Raw genomic sequence first — 24,662 nt, forward strand, 5'->3', positions numbered from 1 at the left:
TCTCCAAGATGACCAGCCTGCAGGATATAACCCTTTATAGGAAGTAAACTCCCTGGCCAGGTGCGGTGGCTAATACCTGTAATCCCAGCAGTTTAGGAGGCTGAGGTGGGAGGATCACTTGAGCCCAGGAGTTTGAGATCAGCTTGGGCAACAAAGTGAGACCTTGTCTCTACAAAAAATCAAAAAATTAGCCAGGCATGGTGTTGCATGCCTGTGGTCCCAGCTACAAGGAAGGCTGAGGCAGGAGGATCACTTGAGCCCAAGAAGTCAAGGTTGCAGTGACCTATGTTTGTGCCATTACACTCCAGCCTGTGTGACAGAGTAAGACCCCTCTCAAAAAGAAAGAAAGATGAAAGACAGGAAGAAGAAAGAAAGAGAGAGAGAGAGAGAGAGGAAGGAAGGAAGGAAGGAAGGAAGGAAGGAAGGAAGGAAGGAAGGAAGGAAGGAAGGAAGGAAGGAAGGAAGGAAGGAGGGAAGGAAGGAAGGTTCCTTTCTAAATTGATAACTTTGTGATTTTTCAGTTGACACTAGAAAAGCCTTTTCACTCCCTCGTTGCTTTGTAAATAGCAGGCAGTTGTGCTTTAGGATGCAGCACCTGCTTCTGCTGGGCGAGTGATGAGGTCTTTCTAGCAAAAGGGCTCTCTCTCTCTCTCATGATCAAGGGTCACTGAAACAGCTGATAGATGAAAATTTATCCACCTGTCGCTATGATTGTCTCTGTGAGTGAAGAGCTCGCTGATCTGCCAGCAACTCCTGGTAGCCTGTCATTGCCTTTTGACTGAGACTGGGCGAGGGCAGCTTTTGGCAGATGTCTGGCCAAGCAAGAGCACTCCATGCTGACATTTGAAGCTTGAGTCAGTCTGAATTTGGTCAGGGAAGCAGAGCTGTTGTAAGCGATAGTGGCCCAGGGACGGGGCCCCAACACTAGCAGATGATGCTTAATTCAGGTGGGTTGAGTGAGTGAGTTGGTCCCGCCCCTCACTCCCAGGGGGCTTGTAGCGGCCAGCAGGGCTGCCCTCCCTGGCCAGTGAGGTGCAGAGCCTGGGGTGGCCTGAGCTTCAGAGACCAGCCACAGCTGTCAGTCCCTGCCCCATGAGAGTGAGCATCCACTGAGACTTTTCTTCCCGAGGGCAGGATTGGGGACTTGGTAAAGTTGAATTGTTTATGGTGGGGGTAGAGGGTAGGAGCCTTTAGTGATCTGAGGGAGTAGCTGGGACTCTGCTCAGAGCTCAGCGGGGCACAGAGCTCACCCAACAATGGAGATAGGGAGATCCGGTTCAAGCCATCTTCTGCCATGTGACCTTGGGGAGGTCACTTAGCCTTCTCATGTGTGCTTGCTGGGTAATGTGAACCACTATCCTATTGGGACAGTCCATGGAGATGACAATACAAAGGCTCTTGGTGACTCACAAAGGTTTCTACAAATTCGAAAGCTAATTCAAGAGTTCATGCTTCAAGGCCAAGCATGATGGCTCATGCCTGTAATCCCAGCACTTTGGGAGGCTGAAGTGGGAGAACTGCTTGAGGCCAGGAGTTCCAGACCAGACTGGGCGACATACCGAGACCCCATCTCTATAAAAGTAATTTTTGAGTGTTTGAAGTAGTGCTTCTACCAAGATGTCCCGTGGTTCCAGCGCCGGTTTTGACCGCCACATTACTATTTTTTCACCCGAGGGTCGGCTCTACCAAGTAGAATATGCTTTTAAGGCTATTAACCAGGGTGGCCTTACGTCAGTAGCTGTCAGAGGGAAAGACTGTGCAGTAATTGTCACACAGAAGAAAGTACCTGACAAATTATTGGATTCCAGCACAGTGACTCACTTATTCAAGATAACTGAAAACATTGGTTGTGTGATGACCGGAATGACAGCTGACAGCAGATCCCAGGTACAGAGGGCATGCTATGAGGCAGCTAACTGGAAATACAAGTATGGCTATGAGATTCCTGTGGACATGCTGTGTAAAAGAATTGCCGATATTTCTCAGGTCTACACACAGAATGCTGAAATGAGGCCTCTTGGTTGTTGTATGATTTCAATTGGTATAGATGAAGAGCAAGGCCCTCAGGTATATAAGTGTGATCCTGCAGGTTACTACTGTGGGTTTAAAGCCACTGCAGCAGGAGTTAAACAAACTGAGTCAACCAGCTTCCTTGAAAAAAAAGTGAAGAAGAAATTTGACTGGACATTTGAACAGACAGTGGAAACTGCAATTACATGCCTGTCTACTGTTCTGTCAATTGATTTCAAACCTTCAGAAATAGAAGTTGGAGTAGTGACAGTTGAAAATCCTAAATTCAGGATTAAGCAGAGATTGATGCTCACCTTGTTGCTCTAGCAGAGAGAGACTAAACATTGTCGTTAGTTTACCAGATCTGTGATGCCACTTACCTGTGTGTTTTGTAACAACAAACCAACATTATGGAGGTCCCTGGATTGAAAAAGGAACCTCTCCCACTCCTCCTGCCACTGAAGTGGTTAGGACTCTATATAAATAAAAACAACGCTTTTGGAAAAAAAAAAAAAAAAGTAATTTTTGTTTTTCAACAAGTTCATTTTCTAAAGGGTTTGGCAAAATGAAACTTTTGACAGGCAAAAAAAAAAAAAAAAAAAAAAAAGCAAAGGATTCTAATATTTTAAAACTCATTTTAAAAATTGTATGTTCTATGTAAAGAGAGAGAATTAGAGAGTTGCTTAATTTTTCAAAAGGGCTCCTACATAAGCAATCTCACCCATCACCTCCAAGAGCCCTGGAGGGCTTAGTTATCCCTATTTTATATGAGGAAACTGAGACTCGGAACTGCAGTGTGACTTCCTCCAGCTTTAGACCCAGAGGTGGAGTCCAAGCCCGTTGGCTTGGATTCAGTTCACATGGCATCCTTGTGGGTAGTGATGGAGAAAGGGGGAGTAACCATGGGGTACCACTCTGTTCTATCATGTTCTAACCTACAAATGAGGCAGGAGAATAGGGTCTGGAGACAGGGAACCCAAGGTCATTTCGCACTGACTTCCTAGAACTAAATTGAAAGGAAAACCCTAACTTTCCACTCCTAAGTAACAAAAGGACCAGAGGCTACTCCCTTTGCAAACCCCCACCTTTTCTGTGTGGCAGATGGAAAATTGAAAGTACCTCTGATTGGTTGCTTTTTGCAACCAATCAGACGTTTGCAAAGGAGTGTAACTTTGCAACTTCACTTCAGCCTCTGATTAGTTGCAGACAGACAGATTGCAGTCCAAGTCTTCATTTGCGTAGAAGTGCAACTTTGTAACTTCACTTTAGCCTCTGATTGGTGGCTTTCCGCAACCAATCAGACGTTTGCATGGGAGTATGACCTGCGTAACTTCACTGATTGTGGGCCACCATTGCATTTACCTGAGGTGAACACCAAGTGGCCAGTGGGAGACCTCTAGGGGGTATGTGAACCCAAGAAGATTCTGTGACTGGGTTTCTTGAGCCTCTGCTTGGCCCCTTCCCTCATTGTGGAGTGTACTTTCACTTTCAATACATTTCTGCTTTTGTTGCTTATTCCTTTCTTGCTTTTCTGTGTCTTTTGTCCGATTCTTTGTTCAAAACGCCAAGAACCTGGTCAACTTGCAGTCAAGACCCTCTACCAGTAACACAAATGCCTACTAAGCTGTTTTGCTCAGTGCTGGGACAAGTGCCAGGGCCTGGGCCTGCCTGCTGGACAAAACGTATCCTTGCCCTCAAGAGGCTCAGTCACAGGCAGAGAGTGTGAGGAGACAGAAAGGAGAGAAGAAACTAAGGCCCCCAGGGGAAAGGCAGGAACCTGGGTGTCGTCAGGCCCACAGAGCCAAGGCCTGGCCCCTGAAGGGCATTGGTACTTTCTGGGAAAGAAGCAGGAACGTCCATAGATGACAATGGCTGGCACAGCAGGTACACAGACTTGGGCCCAGTCTATCTCAGGGACATTCAGGTGGAAGGCAGAACTACAGCCCAGAATGCTTCCTTTCCTCTTTAGGCTTTTAGGTGGGAGCTGTCTCCACTGAAATCTTCCCCATCCCTCAAAGTCTGCCAATGCCTCCTCCTATAATGGCACCAGCTCAATCTGGTTCAACTTTGTGTAATGAAACAGTGAGTTGTTTTAAAATTGCTGTGGACCCCCAGGTTGAAGGTCACATGACCTGAGAATGTCCAGATGAACCAAGGGTGGAAGCTAAGGGCTCAGGCCAAGGAATAGGACTGAATTAAGCAGTGGACACCATATGGCAGGATCCAGGATCTAGTGACATCAAGCCCTCATGTCACCCCATGGCAGGATCCAGTCATGTCATTCCTCCCAGCATCACCTCATCACAAGATCCAAATCCAATGCTTCAGTGTTGGGCTTTCCCTTGCACAGAGGCAAACCAGACCATTTGTTGCTTGTTGACATTCCCTCATGCAGCATTCCCAGGTTCCCTGCTGGCAAGACCCGCCCTTCTTCCAGTTCCTAGGGCAGGCCATTTGTGCCTCTTAAGGCTTGAACTCCAGCCTGCACGGCATTGCCTCTCTACAGGTCTCTAAGCCAATTCTGGAGGGAGCCAATTCTGTGTGATTCAGCTCCTCCAGCTGTACCTCCAATTCTTTATTGGAGTGGACCTTTGTTGAGCTTCTATGTGGCACTTGACCAGCTGCTCTCCAAAGATCATCTTTAATGCCCCGAGCTCTGTCCCTTTTGCAGATGTGGAGATATTGTGCACCTTTCAGATCCCAGGCTCTGAAATCAGAGTCCTGGGTAAGCCTCGTCTCCAGGTGGATGGGCAAGGGCAGGTGGCCTTGCACTGGTCGCAGAGCCTGAGTCTCCTCATCTTTGGTGGGGCAACATATGTGCCCACTTCCTAGGCACTGTGAGGGCTGAGATGAGGTGCCTGGCATACAGATCACAGGCCATCAGCAGTAACTATGACTGTTGTCGGGAACTGGGGCTCCGAGTAGGTGGTGATAAAGGCGTAGTCAGCGGATGGACTCATGACTCTGCAGATGTGTCTTAGCCTTGAGCAAACTTCTTGCAGCTGGAAGGAGGTGGGTGTCAGGGGAAGCTTTTTCCTCCCTGAGAAAACTTGATGATGCTAATTGGAATTCAGATGGTGCTAAGCTGCTAGGCTTGGGGGAGGCAGGCACGAAGTCATCCGCCTTCTTGTTTAAAGTGAGTTGTAATTCTCCGGGGATGAGAAACCAGGCACTTCATTCTAGCAGGGAAACAGGCACATGGGTTGGTGGAGCCGGGCCAGCTGAACACCCCTGCCTAATTGGTGTCCATCAGCTAATCAATACCTATGAGGGAGGTGGACAGGACCCTGGGGGTCCAGGAGTTGCTGCTGGGAGCCTGACACAGTGCTGGGTCCCTAGAGAAAAACAGGAACCTCTACTCTTGGAGCTGTGAGGGGGACACATGGACCAGCCCCCTCCACTCCAATTCTATCAGAAAATGATCAGAGATGAACAGAATTCTGTCTAGAGGTGCCCTTCTCTCCCCAGCAGTAAAGAATGAGGATCCTAGAAGCTAGTGCAATTTTGAAAATGCGTTTGGGCATGAGGCGTGATGGGAAAAGGTTAACCACTTTGCAGCACAATATGGATGTGGGGGTAGTGAGTGAGGGGAGGCGTGATCCTTCCTAAGAATGGGAAACAGTCTTTTCTCTGAAGAATTAAACTAAACTCAAGATCTGTCTTTGAACAGGAGGGCTTCCCTGGTGGGACCAGCCTTGCCTAGGGGACCTCATTTGTACTCATGCCTGGCCTGGGTCCTCCACCCACCCCCAGGAGCCTGCATGACGCTGCAGGGGCCAATAGACCAGGACCCTTCTGCTCATGGGATGCTGAGAGCAAGCCCCTGAGCCGCCTGGGTTAGCAGGAGAGTCGAGCAGCACCTGGTCAGGGTGAGTGCTCGACTCCAGATGAGTCTGCCCTGCTAGGCCCCCCGCCCCCAGGCCAGGACAAATGTGGGGTATCTACACTGAAGGAGGCCTCTGAGATCTTTTTTTTTTTTTTTTTTGAGACGGAGTCTCACTCTGTCGCCCAGGCTGGAGTGCAGTGGCCGGATCTCAGCTCACTGCAAGCTCCGACTCCCGGGTTCATGCCATTCTCCTCCCTCAGCCTCCCGAGTAGCTGGGACTACAGGCGCCCACCACCACGCCCGGCTAATATTTTGTATTTTTTAGTAGAGACGGGGTTTCACCGTGTTAGCCAGGATGGTCTTGATCTCCTGACCTCTTGATCCGCCCATCTCGGCCTCCCAAAGTGCTGGGATTACAGGCTTGAGCCACCGCGCCCGGCCAGCCTCTGAGATCTTAAAGCCCAGAGCTCCCTCTCATGGCCCCTGAAACTTCTGAGTATCTCTGGGAGACTTAGAAACATCTATTCCCAGGGTCTGGCCCGTACTTGAGGTCCAAAGTCTCAGGGAAAGCCCAGGACAGCCCCCAGGGCTTCTGTGGCCCCTGCACAGGACATATCCCATCTAGTTGCTTGTCCCTCTTTCTGTGGTGAGGAAGGTCCTCTATGGGAAGGCCACTCGGCTCAGGTTGTGGCAACAGGTTTTGGGCACCTGATATATGCTAGACCCTTGGAGTGGACAAGGCTTGAGGTGAAAAGAACCTCAGGTGCTGTGGATGGAGCCCAGAGGAAGGAGGGGCCCTAATGCTGCCTGGGATGGGGGCTGGAAGTACCCTCAAGATAAGGGCAGGCTTCTTCTTGCCCTTCAAAGTCCAGATTCCCAAGCCTCAGGAATCACTGGTGCCCAGCGCAGACTCAGCAGACGCTTGCCGAGAGGTCCCCTTCCGTGAAATGATCCAGTTACCTGTCCGCCCACTACTTGGCTGCATCTGGGAACTTGCTCAATGCAAACAAATAAAGCTCTGATTGGGGGAAATTCCAGCAGGATAGAAAGCCTCTAGCCGTTCTGCCCTTTCCACTCCCTGTGACCTTGAGTCGACATCTGGGCCTCAGTTTCCCCAAGACTGGTTTGAGAAAGTGAAACTAGCTGTGCCCAACTCAAGCCTTTCAAAAATGTACTTCTGGGCCAGGGCATTTTTGCCTCTTCCAGGCCCCTCAGGGGCTCATTTGCATTCTTGGAATAAAAATGTTGACTGTACTTCATGCCCAGCCGCACATTTAAATGCTTATGCAAGGTTTATTTTGGAGAAGCAACTCTCTGGAATGCTGGCAGGGCGTGTGCCTCCGCCTCCCTTGGGAGAGGCAATCAGCCCCCAACTGAGGCAGGAGCCGAGGAGGGGCAGAGCCTCCTGGCCCCAGGGGAGGCGCCGTCCAATGAGAGCCTCACCCCAGGGGCTGTCGCGAGGCTGTTGGGAAATGTCTCATTTTTATATGTAAATAAATCATTTCCAGAGATTGCTCTGATCGCAGCAGGCTGCTGCTAAAATGTTTTAAGTGGGTCTTTTGCCACTGTAAACTTTGTTAAGGATTATTATCGAGTTTGGTTTTTTTTTTCCCCCACTGATTTCACTGAATCACCAACTCCTGGGACTCTAGCATGTCCTGCCATTTTACCCTGTTTGCATACCTCTGTGGACAGAGAGCTCACCTCCTCCAGGCTGCCCATTCTGTGGTTGGAAGCACCAGGGACTGCTAGAAACGGCTTCTTTCTGAGTGAGCTGGAATTGGAACTCTTTTCCTGTAGCTTTCCTTGCTGCATCAAGAGCCACACCTTGCGCTGGCCCTGCAGAACACACTTGTTCTCTCTTCTCTCTGCCATACTCTGTGTATTGGACCAGGACTTCCATCTCCTTTGCCAAAGCTTGCAACATCCTCCATCTCCTGGCCCTGGCCCTTCTGCGTCCTCAGCTGCTCACACCTTTACTTACCATGCTCCAACCCATTGACTGTTGTGTCCCTCAGGTATACCTAGCAGGGTTTCCTCTGGGGCCTCTGGCAGGATGCTCCTTCTCCAGGGTTCCTTCTTGAGGATCCCAGCTCAAATGTCACTTCCTTAGAGAGGCCCTCCCTGGCCCTCCTAGGTAAAGGGCCCCCCAGCCTCATCCCTCTTGATCACAGTGCCTTATGTTCCTTCAGAGCCTGTGACACTATTTGATTCTAATACAACACAATATAATATTTACTGACTTACATTCTGCTGTCTGAATAATTAGAATGTAAGTGCCTTGAAGATGGGTCTTTTTCTTTGGATTAGTCTGTTTTCACATTGCTGTGAAGAAATACCTGAGACTGTGTAATTTATAAAGAAAAGAGGTTTAATTGACTCATGGTTCTGCAGGCTGTACAGGAAGCATGATGTTGGCATCTGCTTGGTTTCTGAGGAGGCCTCAGGAAACATGGCTGGGAGCCGGAGGAAGAGAGAGGGGAGGTCCTACACATTTTTAAACAACCAGATCTCTCAAGAACTCTATCATGAAAACAGCACCAAAGGGGGAAATCTGCCCCCATGATCCAATCACCTCCCACCAGGCCCCACCTCCAACATTAGGAATTACAATTTGACATGAGATTTGAGTGGGGACACAGACCCAAACGGTGTCAGCCTTGCTTCCTGCTGTAATCCCAGGACCAATAAATTCACTTTCTAGGAATGTGATGCCTACCCTCTCAGAGTCTCCTTGCCATGATTCTGTGCAAAATACAGGTTCCTGTCTCTCATTCATGGCTTTCTCTCTGGACACTTCCCCTTAGTCCACATCAAGCATGTGCAGACTCACTTAACAGCAGAAGCTGTTTCTTAAACAATTCTTACCCAGAGGACCAATATATAAAACAGCTGAAGGTGATGTGACAGAATGAGGGGAAGGAAAGAAAGGTCTCCTGATCCCTCAGCCCCCTGGCTCTCAGTGTAGTCCCTGAGGCACCTGCAGAGATGTCGGTTTCCTGACTGCCTGGCTCATGGCCCCTTTGTCTGGAGACAGTGCCCGATTTTCCTCTGGGGACTCACCCTCACCCATTCTCAGATGGGGACTTCATCCACCAGGCCCAACCAGTCTGCCAGTGCCACATCCTGGCCATAATGATTGATTCAGGAAGAGCCTGGGACACAGGATGGTCCAGAGTCTGGCCTTGGAAACTGTCCTGGATGCACTGAAGCAGAAGCTTGCCGGACTGATTGGGCTTAAGCCAGTGTCTTTGTTTTTTGTACCTTGTAACAGAATACTTGAAACTGGGTAATTTATTTTTAAAAAGGAATGTATTAGTCCATTTTCACACTGCTGATAAAGACATACCCAAGACTGGGTAATTTATAAAGGAAAGAGGTTTAATGCACTCACAGTTCCACATGGCTGGGGAGGCCTCACAATCATAGTGGAAGATGAAGAAGAGCAAAGGGACGTCTTACATGGCTGCCAGCAAAGGGAGAGTTTGTGCAGGGGAACTCCCATTTATAAAACCATCAGATCTTGTGAGACTTATTCACCATCCTGAGAATAACGTGGGAAAGACCCACCCCATGATTCAATTACCTCCTGCCAGGTCCCTCCCACAACACATGGGAATTGTGGGAGCTACAATTCAAGATGAGATTTGGGTGGGGACACAGCCAAACCATATCAAGGAATTTATTTCTTACAATTATGGAGGCTGAGGAGTTCCAGGTGGAGGGGCCACATCTGGTGAGGGCTTTCTTGCTGGTGGGTGGGTGGGGGAATCTTTGCAGAGTCCCAAGGTGGGGCACGGCATCACATGATGAGGGGGCTGCACATGCTAGCTCAGGCCTCTCCTCATTTCTTTACAGAGCTGCCAGTTCCACTCCCTCAATAATCCAATAATCCATTAATCCATGAATAGGCTAATCCATTCATCAGGGCGGAGACCTCAGGACCCAATCACCTCTAAAAGGCCCCACTTCTCAATTTTGTCACATTGGAGATCAAACTTCTATGTGAGTTTTGCGAGGGACAAAGTTTCAAGCCACTGCAGCCAGATCTGCAGCATCCTGAGAGCACAGCCAAAACTGAGCATGGCTGACTCAAGAGATGGAGAGAAGGCAGGCAGTCCTGGTGACATTGCCAGGACCCCTGGATCTGGCCGTATCCCAAATCCTGAACTTTACAGTGACCTGAGCCAAAAGTTGTGCTTACTTTGCTTAAGCCTGTTTGAGCTGGGCTCTCTCTCACTTCTAACTGAAAGAATCCTTACTGTGACACTAAGATACACAGAACATGGTTTGAAAGTCACTGCCATATATCATCCAAAAGTTGGGCAGAATGCATTTGATGCTTTTGTTTCTGCTAGCTTGTTTTCACAGGTAATAATAATGATAATGATCATAATAGTTAAAACTTTCATTTGTTTAGTAAAAGATTTGATGAAAAGCTTTCATCAAATTTTCAGCATAATATCATGAAAAATAACTCTACTTCTGTCCTGTAGTTGAGTAAACTGAAGGAAAGTGAGGTTGAGGGATCTGCCCAAAGTCACTGTATTAATTAAATATGGCAAGACTTTTCTGGAATTTATGGCAAATATGATAGAAATGGATTAATATCTTAATTGTACAAAGAACTTACATAAATTGCTAGACAAAACAATAAAAAAAAATACAAAGCAATCTCTCTGTAATTAATGAGTAAGGAATATGAACAGAAAATTCAGAAAAGAAGTCATTCAAGAAGTAAATAATAAATGGAAAAAAATTACTCACCAATAATCCAAGAAATTCAAATTGAAAAAAAACAATACTATTTTTCTCATTTTAAAAATGATGTGCAAAGATTAAAACAAACACCGAATGCTGGCCTGGATGCAGAACAATTGATACCCTTTCATAATATTGATAGTAATGTAAATTGATGCAATTCTTTTTTTTTTTTTTTTTTGTAGAGACGTGGCCTTGCTATGTTGCCTGGGCTGGTCTTGAACTCCTGATTTCAAGTGATCCTCCTGCCTTGGCCTCCCGAAGTGCTGGGAGTACAGGCACCAGCCATCACACCCTGGCCAATACAATGCTTTTGAAAAGCTATTTGGCAAAAACATATTTAAAACAGGGGTTGGCAAATGTTTTCTGAAAAGGGCCAGATAGTAAATATGTTCAGCTTGTTGAACCACATTGCCTATGTGCAATATGTACTCAATCTGCTGTTGTGGCAAGAAACAGTCATAGGCAATGTGTAAGTGAATGAGTGTAGCTATGTTCCAAGAAAGCTTTATTTATAAAGTTTTATTTGTTGCCCAAAAAGCCATGATTTGCCAACTCCTGGTTATAACCATTAAATTATTATGAAAATGATGATTATTTTAAAAAAGTACCTACATGAAAGTACACTTAAAATATAAAATTAAGTGAATAGCAGGTACCCAATTGTATAAAATCATAACCATGCAATGAAAATCCCTAGGCATAGACAAATATGAAAGAAAGAAAATGTCTCCCTTTTTTTTTTTTTTTTTTTTGAAACAGAGTTTTGCTCTTGTTGCCCAGGCTGGAGTGCAATGGTGCGATCTTGGCTCACCGCAACTTCCACCTCCCAGGTTCAAGCGATTCTCCGGCAAATGTGTCGCAAAGAACTCCAGCGCCGTTCCCTGAAGGCGATAATGATTCTTCAGAGGCCAACTCATTCCAGAGGCACGGATGGCTGGTTCTTCTCTCCACTTAATTTAAAAATATTTATGTTCTTTCTTATAAAAAAGAGGATCAATTTCTAGAGAATTCTATGAATGGTGAGTCACACTCTGGAGTGCCATTTCCACGAATGCCGAGTGATCAGTGGAGGTGGCTCACTGGAGCCACCCTCACTCCTGACACATTCCCTCATTTCCTGCTTTTTCCATTCACATCTGTCTTTGTCTCACTTAATTTTTGCCCAAAATCTTATCATCTTACAGAACTGAAGCTCTTTGAAATTCAGCTTCTATGAAGACTCTGCGAACCCCAAAGTGTTTAACCAAGGCCTTTACCTGGGAAAGAAACTCCAGACTCAGCCACCTGCAGGCTGTTGAAGCTCAAGCCACCACCATGCCAACTTCCACAATGATTCCACCAACACAGGTCAAGCACTGCCACCACCACGAGAAACACAATCCAGCAACTGTAACAAAACCCACAACAGCCAACTCATCCCCACAGCTGCAAATACAACCCCAACTCTACAACCACAGCAGTGATCACACCACCAGTGATTATCACAACAAACCGAGTAACCACATCAACTCCAACAACCACAGCTACAGCTCCCCAAACAATCACAGACCACAGCAACCTGACACAATTTTAACAACAACCACAATCATAACCACAACAGCTCCAATAACCACTGCAACACCCACAGCAGCAGGCGTTTGTTGATCACCTTTTATGAGCCAGGTCCTGCACCAAGTGCTTGTCACATATTATCTCACGTAGCCTTCCAGAAGGCCCAGGAGGTAGACAGATATATGCACATGCTTTATTTTTTTTAATTTATTTTTTATTTTTTAAAGGCAGACTTCTATTTTTCAGAAAAGTTTTAGACTTACAGAAAATTGAGGAGACAGTAGATAGAGTTCCTATAGGCCCCCTCCCTCCCACTCTCAGTTTTCCCTATTATTAACATCTTGCATTAGTGGAGTCCATTTGTTAAGATTGATGAAATCATCTTGATGCATTATTATTAACTAAAATCCATAGTTTATGTCAGGGAACAGATGCTGGGGGCTTTGATGAATGCTTAATGTCATGTATCTGCATCACAGTGGCGTAAAGAATAGTTTCATTGCCCTGAAAATCCTGCATTCCACGAATCGTCCTTCCTCCCTTCTGTCACCCCCAAACTCCTGGCAACCACTAGCCTTGACAATATCTTTATAGTTTTGTCATATAGTTGGAATCGCACAGTATGTAGCCTTTTCAGACTGGCTTATGCACCATGTAATATGCATTTAAGATCCCTCCATGTCTTTTCTTGGCTTGATAGCTCATTTTTTTTTATTGCTGAATAATATTCCGTTGTACAGATGTACCACAGTTTATTCATTCACCTTTTGTAGGCTATCTTGATTGCCTCTAGTTTTGGGAAATTATGTATAAAACTGCTATAAATATTTATGTGCAGGGTTTTGCATGGACATATTTTTACCTTATTTGGGTAAATACCTAGGAATACAATTGCTGGATCATGTGTTTCAGCTAAACATAAACAAAGACGACGTTTAGTTTTGCAAGAGAGACAACAAACGAAACTGTCTTCCATGACTGTACCATTTTGCATTTCCAGCAGAAATGAATGAGAGTTTCTGTTGCTCTATTTTCTTGCCAGCATTTGGTTATGTCAATGTTTCAGATTTTGGCCATTCTAATAGTAGTGCCATTTCCTTGTTGTTTTAATTTTCAGTTTCTTGATGACATACGCTTATTTGCAATTGGTGCATCTTCTTTGGTGAGGTGTCTGTTCAGATCTTTTGCCCATCTTTTAATTGAGTTGTTTTCTTATTGTTGACTTTTAAGAGGTCTTTGTATATTTTGCATGTAAGTCCTTTATCTGATATGTGTTTTACAAATGTTTTCTCCCAATCTGTAGCTTGTCTTTTTATTCTCTTAATACTGTTTTTTGCAAATAGGAAAATTTTAATGAAGTTCAACTTATCATTTTTTCCTTTTGATGGATTATGCTTTTGGTATTGTATCTAAAAACTCATCATCAAACCCAGTGTCCCTTATGTTATTGTCTAGAAGTTTCATTGTTTTGTGTTTTACATTACTTGCACCCTCCATTTTGAGTTACTCTTTTTTTTTTTTTTTTTTGAGACAGAGTCTCGCTTTGTTGCCCAGGCTGGAGTGCAGTGGTATGATCTCGGCTCACTGCAACCTCTGCCTCCCAGGTTCAAACGATTCTCCTGCCTCAGCCTCCTGAGTAGCTGGGACCGCAGGTGTGTGCCACCACACCCAGCTAATTTTTTTTTTTTTTTTTTTTTTTAGTAGAGACGGGATTTCACCACGTTGGCCAGGCTGGTCTTGAACTCCTGATGATCTGCCCGCCTTGGCCTCCTAAAGTGCTGGGGTTACAGGCATGAACCACTGCATCCAGCCCATTTTGAGTAACTTTTTATGAGAGGTGTAAAGTCAGAGTTAATTTTTATGAAAGGTGAGAAGCCAGTGTCTAGATTAAATTTTTTTTGCATGTGGATGTCCAGTTGTTTCAGCACCATTTTTATTGAAAAGATACTTCTTTCTTCATTGAATTGCCTTTGCTCCTTTGTCAAAGATCAGTTGACTATATTTACATGGGTCTACTACTGGGCTCTGTATTCATTCCACTGATCTGTCTATTCTTTCAACTAACACTACGCTGTCTTGATAATTGTAGCTTTATAGTAAGTCTTAAAGTCGGGTAGTGTCAGTCCTCTGACTTTGTTCTTCTTCAATATTGTGTTGACTATTCGGGGTCTTTCCCTATAAACTTTAGATCCAGTTTGTTGACATCCAGAAAATAACTTACTGAGATTTCTACTGGGATTGCATTGAATCTATATATCAGGTTGGGTAAATGTATCTTTTTACAAATGAAAACATTAAGACTCAGAGAGGCAAATTGATTTGCCTAAGGTCAGCATAATTAACACCCATATTTCCTTGATTCTAACACACACATTTTATGGCCTCTAAACTGGAGCTACATAGTACGGTTGATGTGGACAGGTGACAGTCATAACAAAGTTGTCATTGCCATATATGCATATTAAAATTTGCAGAATGTGGGCAGTGGCTTTGGAAAGAAAATCCCAGAGACAAAAGTGTGGCAGCCCTTTAAGAAACGGTGCACCACCCATGCTCTTGATGGCCCAGAGCCAGTTCCATGTGGGCAAATGTGGACACTGATGCCATGGAAGCTAAACAACGTAGAAGAGAAGGACTCTCGAGTATGGAGTTTTGGGAGCACCTGAGCTGATTTATCAGCTGGTATCTCCCTCTTTGTGTATGCACAAAAGTGATAGAGGATTTTTTAAAACCCTCAAAATCCTAAATTGAAGCAAGTCTAAAAACAGCTCTTTTGCTAAATATAAAATAAAAATGCAAAGTGATAGGAAGCCCTGTGTCATGGTTTACAGGTCTAGTTTGTGTCATCACTTAAGGCAGTGGTTTATTCTCCCTCCCTTCCTCCCTGTTTCCCTCCCTCCCTCAGTCCCTCCCTCTCTCCCTTCCTTTCTTCCTGTCTTTCTTTTCTTTCCAGGATCTTGCTGTGTCACTTAGGCTGGAGTGCAGTGGTGTCGTGAACACGGCTCATGGCAGCCTCGACCTCCTGGGCTCAAGTGATCTTCTGATCCTCCTGCCTCAGCCTCCTGTGTAGCTGGGACCACAGGCTCATGCCACCATGTCTGGCTAATTTTTTGATTTTTTTTTTTTTTTTTTTTGTAGAGATGGGGGTCTCACTTCATTGCCCAGGCTGTTCTCAAACCCCTGGGCTCAAGCGATGCTTCCGCATCGGCCTCCCCAAGTGCTGGGATTACAGGTGTGAGCCACTGCATCTGGTCTGTTTATTCTTTCTTAGTGAGACTTAAAATAACTGTGCATCTTGAAACTGATGTACAGTAAACAGCTGCATCAGTCAGCCTCCTGGGAGAAATCCCATGGCATACATGAAAGAGGTCATGAGTTTAAAATGGGAATATTTACAGAGGTGTGAGTCAGTGAAGGGAAGCCAACAAGGGAAGGTGCAGTGTCACAGGGCTGGTGACATCCTGAAGGGCAAGGAGAGAGAGGGGTTACCAAAACTGGAGAGAGGCTGCAGGAGAGGGTAGGCTGTCAGAAGCTGCAGTCACTGGTAGGAAAAGGTCTAGGGGAATAAATACCCAACCTCAGTCTCAAGGTACCCTCTGAACTTGTGCCTACATCTACCGTTGTGGGAACTCACCGGGAGCCAGGGGTCAAGGAGTACTTGAATGGCGTCCACAGAGACCAGAGAACAGCGTGGAGGGTCGGGGTGGGCCTAGGGGGAAAATGGAAACCGCCCGGGAGCACGGAACTGGGATCCTGGTGTGCTGCTTCTGTGCACCTAACCACAGTACTATACACTCAGGCCCCCAGGGAAAGGCAGCTGACCAGGTGGACAGGGTGTCCTGAGCTCCAGGCCGATTTGAGAAAGCCACTGGTTCTCCACAATCAGTGGACTCATGTGCCCCAATCCCACCCACGTGGCCAGGTCGAGCCTTTGGCAGCTGTCCCCACCTCTCCCCCATCCCCTTAGCGCCTGATTTACAATGTGGAACCCTGTGTGGGGAGAAATGAAATGTCTGCTACAGCCAAAACTTGGCTCCAGGAAAGCAGACATCAGCTCACACACCCGATGATGGACAGCGGGACCTCGCGGTGCGGCGTGTTTACAGCTTACAAGGGTGAGTTGTGCGTATTTCGAACTTGGCCCTGACGCCTACTTGCCCAATCCACTTGTTGGGCGGCATCTCTTCTGATTTAGAGCTCTGGATCTGCCCATTTGATTTCTGAAGCTAACTCTTGGGTTTGCCAAATCTGCAGCAGGTCTGGGCTCACGGGATCTGTGCACGGCAGAGGCTAGGTCACCATTCTAGCCCTCCAACCAGAACTTACAGACTGAGAAAGGGAAGGTGCTGGCCCCAGGTCACAGCACATGAGGGAGAACGAAAACCCTGGGCGCTGTGGTCTGTTGCCTGTGTTCAGGGCTCAGCTTGGCCTTAGATCCTTAGGCAAAGGACCTAAATCTTGTCCTCAGTTTCCTGGTCTGCAAAATGTGGGTGATAATAACACCTGCTTCACAGGGTGATTGTGAGAATCAAATCAGCTATGAGCCAGAGGGGCGGTGAGCAACTTTGAGCAGTACCTGGAGCTGGTTCCTGTCCATGACCACAGTGAGCTAGCCCAGAGTATGCCCTCAGTGTTTGTTGAGTGACTTCATTAGTGTGAAGGGCTTCATGGACTGTCACGTGTGGACATGCTACTGGTTATGTTAATTAGTGCTCTGTGACAGGGCTGGGTCCCTTCAAAACGATGAATCCCACCAACCCTGTCCACGGGCTGGAGGGCTTCCTTGATGAAGAATGTCCTGTCGGCTTTCCTTAGTGACAAATCCAGACTTTCTACTCATGGGATTTAAAGGAGAGAATGATGGTTTGAGCAAGAACCACCCAGCTGTCAGGTGCTGTGGTGTGCAGCCGACCCACCCTGGACACTTAATGTCGGTCTGGCGGCTGAGGCAGTCACGAAGCCCTGGATCTCCACCACGGTGGAGAGAATCAGCTCCTGTAGGAATGAGGCCCCTGGGGCTTCGGGGAGGATGGGGATTGGATGAGCCAAGCAGCATCTCTGCTCTGCAGCACGGAGGCACAGGGAAAATTCTCAGCTCCCGGGGTGGATCTGGGAGGAGCCCAGAGAGGCCACGTCGGTGCTGCTGCAATTTCCAGAGACGAGTGATTCTGGCAATAAGAACTCAGAAGGTGGACAAGGCCTCAGAATGGCTCATCCTGGCCGCTTTATGGAGAAAGAGACAGAGACCCAGTGAGCGGAGGGGCTGGCCGTGTAACACCACAGGCCAGCCTAGAACTCAGGTCCTCCTGTTCTCCCCAGTCACATTCCGGGGAGAGGGCCCAGGTTCCAGGAGGCAGGCACTCCAGATGCTGTCGTGGAGCAGGGAGGATGTTCTCAGCACAGACGCTGCTCTGCAAGGCTCCATCTAGTCTAAAGAGCTGGCTGTGCCTCAAATAACGCAGTATGTAGCCTGTGCAACTGTACGTAGCAGCCCTAGTTGGAATCCACATAAAAGAGATGCTGCTGACAGTGTCAAGGGCATGTCCAGACGTGACCTACATGCAGTAGAGATGTCCCAGGTCCTTGTTAGCTGGCGTTTTCCTTCAGGAATGGGGATATTCCCCAGTTAGTCAACTTCAGAAAGTCCATAGTGGAAGGGCCTTTGGAGGCCTCCTCATCTGGACTGTTTTTACGACATAAATAAGAAAACTAGGGCTGAGAAAAGAGCAGGGACTTATCCACAATCACACATTGAGTTGGTCCCACCTTCTCTTCACCAGCTCTGCTGAGGACCCCACTATGACACTGGATGTTTCCATGAGCTGCCTGTGGTCTCACTCACACTGGGGCCACTTTTCACCCACACTCCTGGCCGCCTGTCCACGTCTGCACCCCTCCTCTTCCATCCTTTCTGCAAGCCCTTGCTGAGAAAACTTTCCCCAAAACATCCTAACATTTCTCCGGCTCCTCTTGCCAGTCCATTCTCCTTCCTGTTGCTCCAGATTCCTCTTCTAAGGGCCGTCTGGAAGCTCCAGTCACCCCTGCACAAGCCGTCAGAGCCTCTCATGCCCTGACACCTTTGCTGTCTTGCAGGCTTCCCTCTCCCCCATTCCTCCTGGTACCCCAGCCCTTCCAGCCAGCCTGGTTGCCATACGACCTATGGCCCATCTACTCCTGATGTGAACCTGTGTCCCACAGATCCTGAATCCTGAATACCATAGTCACCAGGCATTGCCTTCCACTTCTACTCCCTCTTCCTCTGCCCCGGCCCCTGAGCTTCACCCAGGGGATAGCAATGGTCACTGTCTGGCCTCTGTGTCCCCAGTCTCTGCCCTTGTGGAGTTGGAAAGCCTTCAAAGACCCTTGTGGGTTTTTATATGAAATCCAAACCTAGGCCGGGCGCGGTGGCTCAAGCCTGTAATCCCAGCACTTTGGGAGGCCGAGGCGGGCGGATCACAAGGTCAGGAGATCGAGACCACAGTGAAACCCCGTCTCTACTAAAAATACAAAAAATTAGCCGGGCGCGGTGGCGGGCGCCTGTAGTCCCAGCTACTCAGGAGGCTGAGGCAGGAGAATGGCGGGAACCCGGGAGGCGGAGCTTGCAGTGAGCCGAGATCGTGCCACTGCACTCCAGCCTGGGCAACAGCGTGAGACTCCGTCTCAAAAAAAAAAAAAAAAAGAAAGAAATCCAAACCTCTGCGTGGCTTAAGAGGCTTGTTCAGGTCCAGGGCCAGGCCCTGCTGAACTCTGCCACCCTGTCGCCCGTCGCTGCTCCCTTCTCTCCAGCTGTATCCAAACGTGTGTCATTCTTATCAAGCTTCTGCAGGCTCTGTCCTTTCCACACTCTGCTCACATTTCCCAGAGCCCCCTCTCCTCTCCTTCACCTGCTCTTTACCCCGAAACACCCAGTTCAAATGCCCCCTTCTCCAAAAGGCATTCCCAAAACGCCCCGGGCAATTGTAATACCTGAAGCTCCAAGAATCTCAACCTTTTCCATTGTCCCAAGGCAGTCACAAGAGGACACATGTCCATGGGCTGGGCCTGGTTTTTGGTATGGTTGCTCTAACTCCTCACCTAGAACATTCTAGGAAGCCTGTTGTGTAAGTGAGACTGATGTATGTATAGGAATAACCTGACATCCACTTTGATTTGTAGAGTGAATCATGGACGTCAGTCTTTGAGCAGTGCCCAGGCACACCTGCTTTGCGGGGAACCTCACGGTGGATTGCAGCCCTCAGGGGGTGCCATGCCCCACTGTTCTGCCATCACTTTCCAGGCAGGGTTGTAACTGATTACATGTCGGCCTCCTGCTGGGCTGTTAGCCCCGGTGTGTGAGGTGTCCTGGTGAGGTTCCTTCTGCTCTTTTGGTGGAGGCAGCTGTGGTGGGGTGGGGATCACACTGGGCTAGGGCCAAGGGCTTCCCATGGCTTCTCCCCTTGGGATGGCAGAGGGAGGGAGAGGCCCGCTCAGGGACCCACTCACTTCTCTGACTCTGCAGGGATGGGCCCAGGGCTGTGCTTGTTAACAAGCTCACAGGGGGCTGGGCACGGTGGCTCACCCCTGTAATCTCAGCACCTTGGGAGTCCAGGGCAGAAGGAGCGCTTGAATCTAGGAGTTCAAGACAAGACTGGACAACATAGGGAGATCCCGTCTCTACAAAAAATGTAAAAACCAGCCGGGTGTGCCTGTGGTCCCAGCTACGCGGGAGGCTGAGGTGGGAGGATGCCTTGAACCCCAGAGGTCAAGGCTGCAGTGAGCCATGATTGCATTGCACTACTGTACTTCAGCCTGAGCAACAGAGTAAGACCCTGTCTCAAAAAAAAAAAAAATTCCAGGGGAGTTGGGATCTGGCATTCTGGCATTTGGGAACTTTTGGGTCGCCATTCCCACAGGGCTTCACATCCATCACGGCATAACTCTGCGGCAGGGCAGGTGGCTATGGATACACCTGTTCACAGATCAAGGAGGCTCAGAGATGGGGCTCTTGCTAGAGGCAGCACAGTTAGGAAATGTGGCATCTGAAAAGACACATCCAAGCGTCTCCTCCCAGTACCCCTGCGTTTCTGCGCCCGCACCCCTGAAATGTGAAGACCTGAATGTTCACTATTGCACGCACTACATTTACAATGGGGAGCAGGGGCGGGAGGTGCGGAGCCGACTCTGAGTTCTCTCCATTGTGTTGCAGCCCCAAGTGGAGCCGGGCTGTTGGGATTATGAAGCCAGAGTTGGCAACGCCTGGGCCACCTGGTGGCTGCTCTGGGAACTGCAGGCAGGTACCCAGGAGGCCACAACAGACCGCCAATCTGCACGGGAGGCAAAGACCCGTCTACTTCTTATGATGACTGAACAGCCGCACAGAGGCACCAATGCCCATTTGAGGAGCTGGCTCCTTTTGATTCAGGTTTAGAAATCTAAAGGCTCCGAGTCAGGCCTGGCTGGGCTCCAGGCAAGTTGGGGCTCTTCTGGACCTGTTTCCCATCTGTTGGTGAAGAGGTTGGATTAAATCTCTGGGGAGCCTGCTTGGCTCTGAAAGTCTTCGATGGCATGAGTAGGGACAACTGATGACAATTCAACACAGGAAATTCTTGTTCAAGTCTGAGTTTGAGGATTTGGGGAGGGATCCTGCACACCTCTGGCTTGGAAATGTGCTTCCCCCACTTCCTGGGGAAAGAAAAAAGATGGGCTGAAATGAGCCCAGTTCTCCTCCTGGACTCTCGTGCTCGCCAGGCGTTTTTCAAAGATGCTCAAATGAAAGCATAATTGAAAAATGAGGCTGTAACTCCGGGAGAAGGGGTGGCAGGCCCAGGGCCGCTGACTTAATCAGGCCGCCTAATGTCATTACCTCTGTGTTAATAAGGGGGGGCGGCCGCGGGGAGGGAGCCCTTCACTGTGGCTTGGACACTTTCCAGCCAACAGGGCTTTTCTTCTTCTTCTGTGTTTCACTGCAAACAAATGCCTCTTTCTCCATCCCAGAGAATTCCCCGGAGTGAGGTAAACATATGGGCACAAATGGACGTTTTCTTCTTCTTTCTGAAACTCTTGAGCAGGAAAAAGATGTGCAGGGCTGTATCCTGGGGCAAGAGATGGCCAGTGCTCAGCAAAGTCCCGGAGACCAGCCCTTCCCCTCCCATCAGCAAGACCCAGAAACCAGTCCTTTCCCCTCCCAGGCTGGGAGACAGGAGACCTGGAGCTCACTTCGGGGAGGCGCCCCTTTCTCTCTCTCCTGTTTCTCTCATCACTTTCAAGGAAATGCTCTCTTATCCCCTTCTTTCTCCTCAGTCATCCCCTTCTCTCCCTTCCCTTCCTTTTTACCAAAAACCCACTGGACAGTGGCACCATCTAGACCAGAAAAGCAAAGACTGCAGAGCTGCTCTGGGCTCCGCCCTCCCCCAGATGCTGGGGTCCTCTGGGCTCCAGCCCATCCTTTGCCTCCTTTTCATTTTGGAAAATTTGACAAATACAGAAAAATCCTAAAAGGAAAACAACAACACCCCATATCTCCACTGCTCTGAATTAACCACCGTTAATATGAGACATTAATATGCACTTGGATGTGGCATTTTCGCTTCTAGACATTTTTTTTAAGGAAAAACCACTCTCCTCTTTGTTATTAAACAGGATACGTGCACATTTTAAGGAAGTCAAATGATCAGGAAAGTAAAGGGAACCAACCACTGTCACCGATTCCCACCACCCCAAATTTGCCGCTGCTATTTTGGTGTCTTTGCTGGTAGTCATTTTGCTATGTGCAAATTAAAGAAATGAGACAAATAGCATATACGTCTATTCTCTTTAAAAAATTAGAATTCTACAAGACAGTTAGAAGCCCCTTTGTCCACCCACTTTATTCCCCTGAGGAAGCCACGGCTTTCAGCCTGTGGCGGCCCTTGGAGCCCATTGTAGGCACCTTTACACACAATTATGAATCCAGAGAAAACACTCAGCGTCATTTTGTGCTTTGTTTCTATCGTGCTGTCCCTATCATTTTCCGCTTGCTTTGTCCTCTTAACCCGTTCTGAACTCTGTTTTCATTGCTCCCTACATACTGAATTCTCCCACTCTCCTCCCTTCTCCCTCCCCTCCTCATCAAGGCTCCCTCCTCTCCTGTCCTTCCCTCATGGCCCTGGGTGGAGAGCATGCCTGCTGCCACCGAGGCCCACCTCCCAGCTGCTCCGCCCCCCAGCTGCTCTGCCCCCCAGCTGCTCCGCCCCCCAGCTGCTCCGCCCCCCAGCTGCCCCGCCTCCCAGCTGCTCCGCCCCCGGCCTGCGTTCTCCTTTGGTGCTTATCTGCTTCCGCTATCATATTATAAACCAAGTATCTGTTCTTCTCCTCTTGGGGTTACAATCACCACCTCTCTGTTCTTGGCGCCTAGCCCAGTGGTGCTCATACTGGAGTGAGACTTGTGTAGGGGCTGACTTGTGTGCCCCAGAAAGATAAGCTGAAGCCCTAAGGCCAGTACTGTGAATGTGACTTTACTTGAAAATAAATGCAGTGAAGTTAAGGTGAGGTCATAAAGGATTTGGGTGGGCCTTACATTCTTTACAAGAGAAAGGAAAGAGATTTGGATAGAAAGACACAGACTATGCCTCGATGCAGGCAGAGAGTGGAGTCACTGCAGCTCTAAGCCAAGGAAGGCAGAGAATTGCTGGCAACCATCAGAGGCTAGGAGAGAAGCAAGGAAAAATTTTCCTCTAGAGCCTCCAGAGAGAGCTCAGCCCTGCTCATACCTTGATTTTGGTCTTCTGGCTTCCAAAACTGGGAAAGAATAAATTTGTCATACCTGGTTATGGCGGACCTAGGAAACGAATTCAGCTTGTTATGCTGCAAAAACTGAAGCAGCCACTGATGGGTTACATGCTACCTGACCAGCGCCAATGAGACTGTGCAGGACAGCCAGCTGCTCCCCAAAAGCCACTTCCTCTTCTTCCTGAGCAGATGGCCAAGCTCAGCATGGCCATGTGACTGGGGCCAACTTAATCCTGTAGGAGGTGGAGGGGCAGCAAGTCACCTGTCTGTTTTTCTTTTCCCTTCCACAGGCTGGATGCGTGTGCCATGGCCTGGGGCAGGAGCAGCAAACTGAGGCCTGCAGGACAAGTGTGGTCTGTGGTCCTGTTTTTGTCCAACCCACAAGTTAAGAACGGTTATTTTGTTTTGTTTGGTTGTTTCGTTTGTTTGTTTGTTGTTTGAAATGTAGTTTCACTCTTCTGCCCAGGCTCGAGTGAAGTGGTGAGATCTTGGCTCACTGCAACCTCCGCCCCTGGGTTCAAGTGATTCTCCTGCCTCAGCCTCCCAAGTAGCTGGGATTACAGGTGCCCACCACCATGTCCAGCTAATTTTTGTATTTTTAGTAGAGACAGAGTTTCACCATGTTGGCCAGGCTGGTCTCGAACTCCTAACCTCGAGTGATCCACCCACCTTGGCCTTCCAAAGTGCTCGGATTACAGTGTGAGCCACCATACCTGGCCAAGAATGGTTTTTACACTTTTAAAGTATTGTGAAAGAAGAAGGAAGGAAAGAGAGAAAGAGAAAGAGAGGAAGATAGAAAAAAGGAAGGAAGGAAGGAAGTGAGGGAGGGAAAGAAAGAAAGAAAGAAAGAAAGAAAGAAAGAAAGAAAGAAAGAAAGAAAGAAAGAAAGAAAGAAAGAAAGGAAGGAAGGAAGGAAGGAAGGAAGGAGAAAGAAAAAAGAGAAAGGAAGAAAAGAAAGAAGAAAGAAAGAGAGAAAGAGAGAAAGAAAGAAAAAGAAAGAAGAAAGAAAGAAAAGAAAGAAAGAAAGAAAGAGAAAGACTATGTGACAGAGACCCTCAAAGCCTAAAATGTTGACTCTCTGGCCCTTTCCAGGAAAAGTCTGCAGACTCCTGCCCTAGGGGACGGTGAACCACAAGATGGAATGAGTTAGGTCCTTGAGCAACCACATGGAGAAATGACCAGGAAGGCCCACCACAGATATTACATGACAGTGAAATGCAGTGTTATAGTCTGAGCTGTTACAACAGAATTTGAGGTCTCTTTGTCATTGCAACTTAGCCTTGCCTACCTCGTACAGAGACAAGGTAAGATTTTCACTTAGACTTCTGGGAAAGAGATTATTTTTGCCACCTACATGTACACCCTGAAACCAAGCAGGCACAAAACTGGTTCCCCATCCCGCTATGAGTGAACCCTGGGACACAAGCCTGCTGAGGGAGGGCGTGTGGAAGAATTAGAGAGCAACCTGATTCCGATGACATTGCGTGAACCCTGGAGCCAGCTGTACCTGCAGCTGACCCTGCCTTCTCAGCTTACAAGGGCCACTGACTTCTCTCTTTTACTTAAGACAGTTTGAAACTGTTTGTTACATTCAAACAACAATATTCCTAACCTAGTTTGGTATTATGAGAGCAATAACTTTACATCTGCTGTCATTCATTCAGAAAAGGAATACATCATTCACAGACTTTGGTGTTTTAAGTGCTAGCACTTATTCATACAATGAGTGAGATAAGATGAGACACATCTCCTAATAAATAGAAAT

At 47.8% G+C, this 24,662-nt stretch overlaps 1 pseudogene; it reads left to right on the top strand.

Moving 5' to 3' along the window:
* The first annotated feature begins 1,591 nt into the window (after positions 1-1,591).
* LOC102125029 (proteasome subunit alpha type-6 pseudogene) lies at positions 1,592-2,528 on the top strand (annotated as a pseudogene).
* Positions 2,529-24,662: the final 22,134 nt, after the last annotated feature.

Source organism: Macaca fascicularis, chromosome 7, assembly GCF_037993035.2.
Source record: "Macaca fascicularis isolate 582-1 chromosome 7, T2T-MFA8v1.1".
In the NCBI taxonomy this organism is placed as follows: domain Eukaryota; kingdom Metazoa; phylum Chordata; class Mammalia; order Primates; family Cercopithecidae; genus Macaca; species Macaca fascicularis.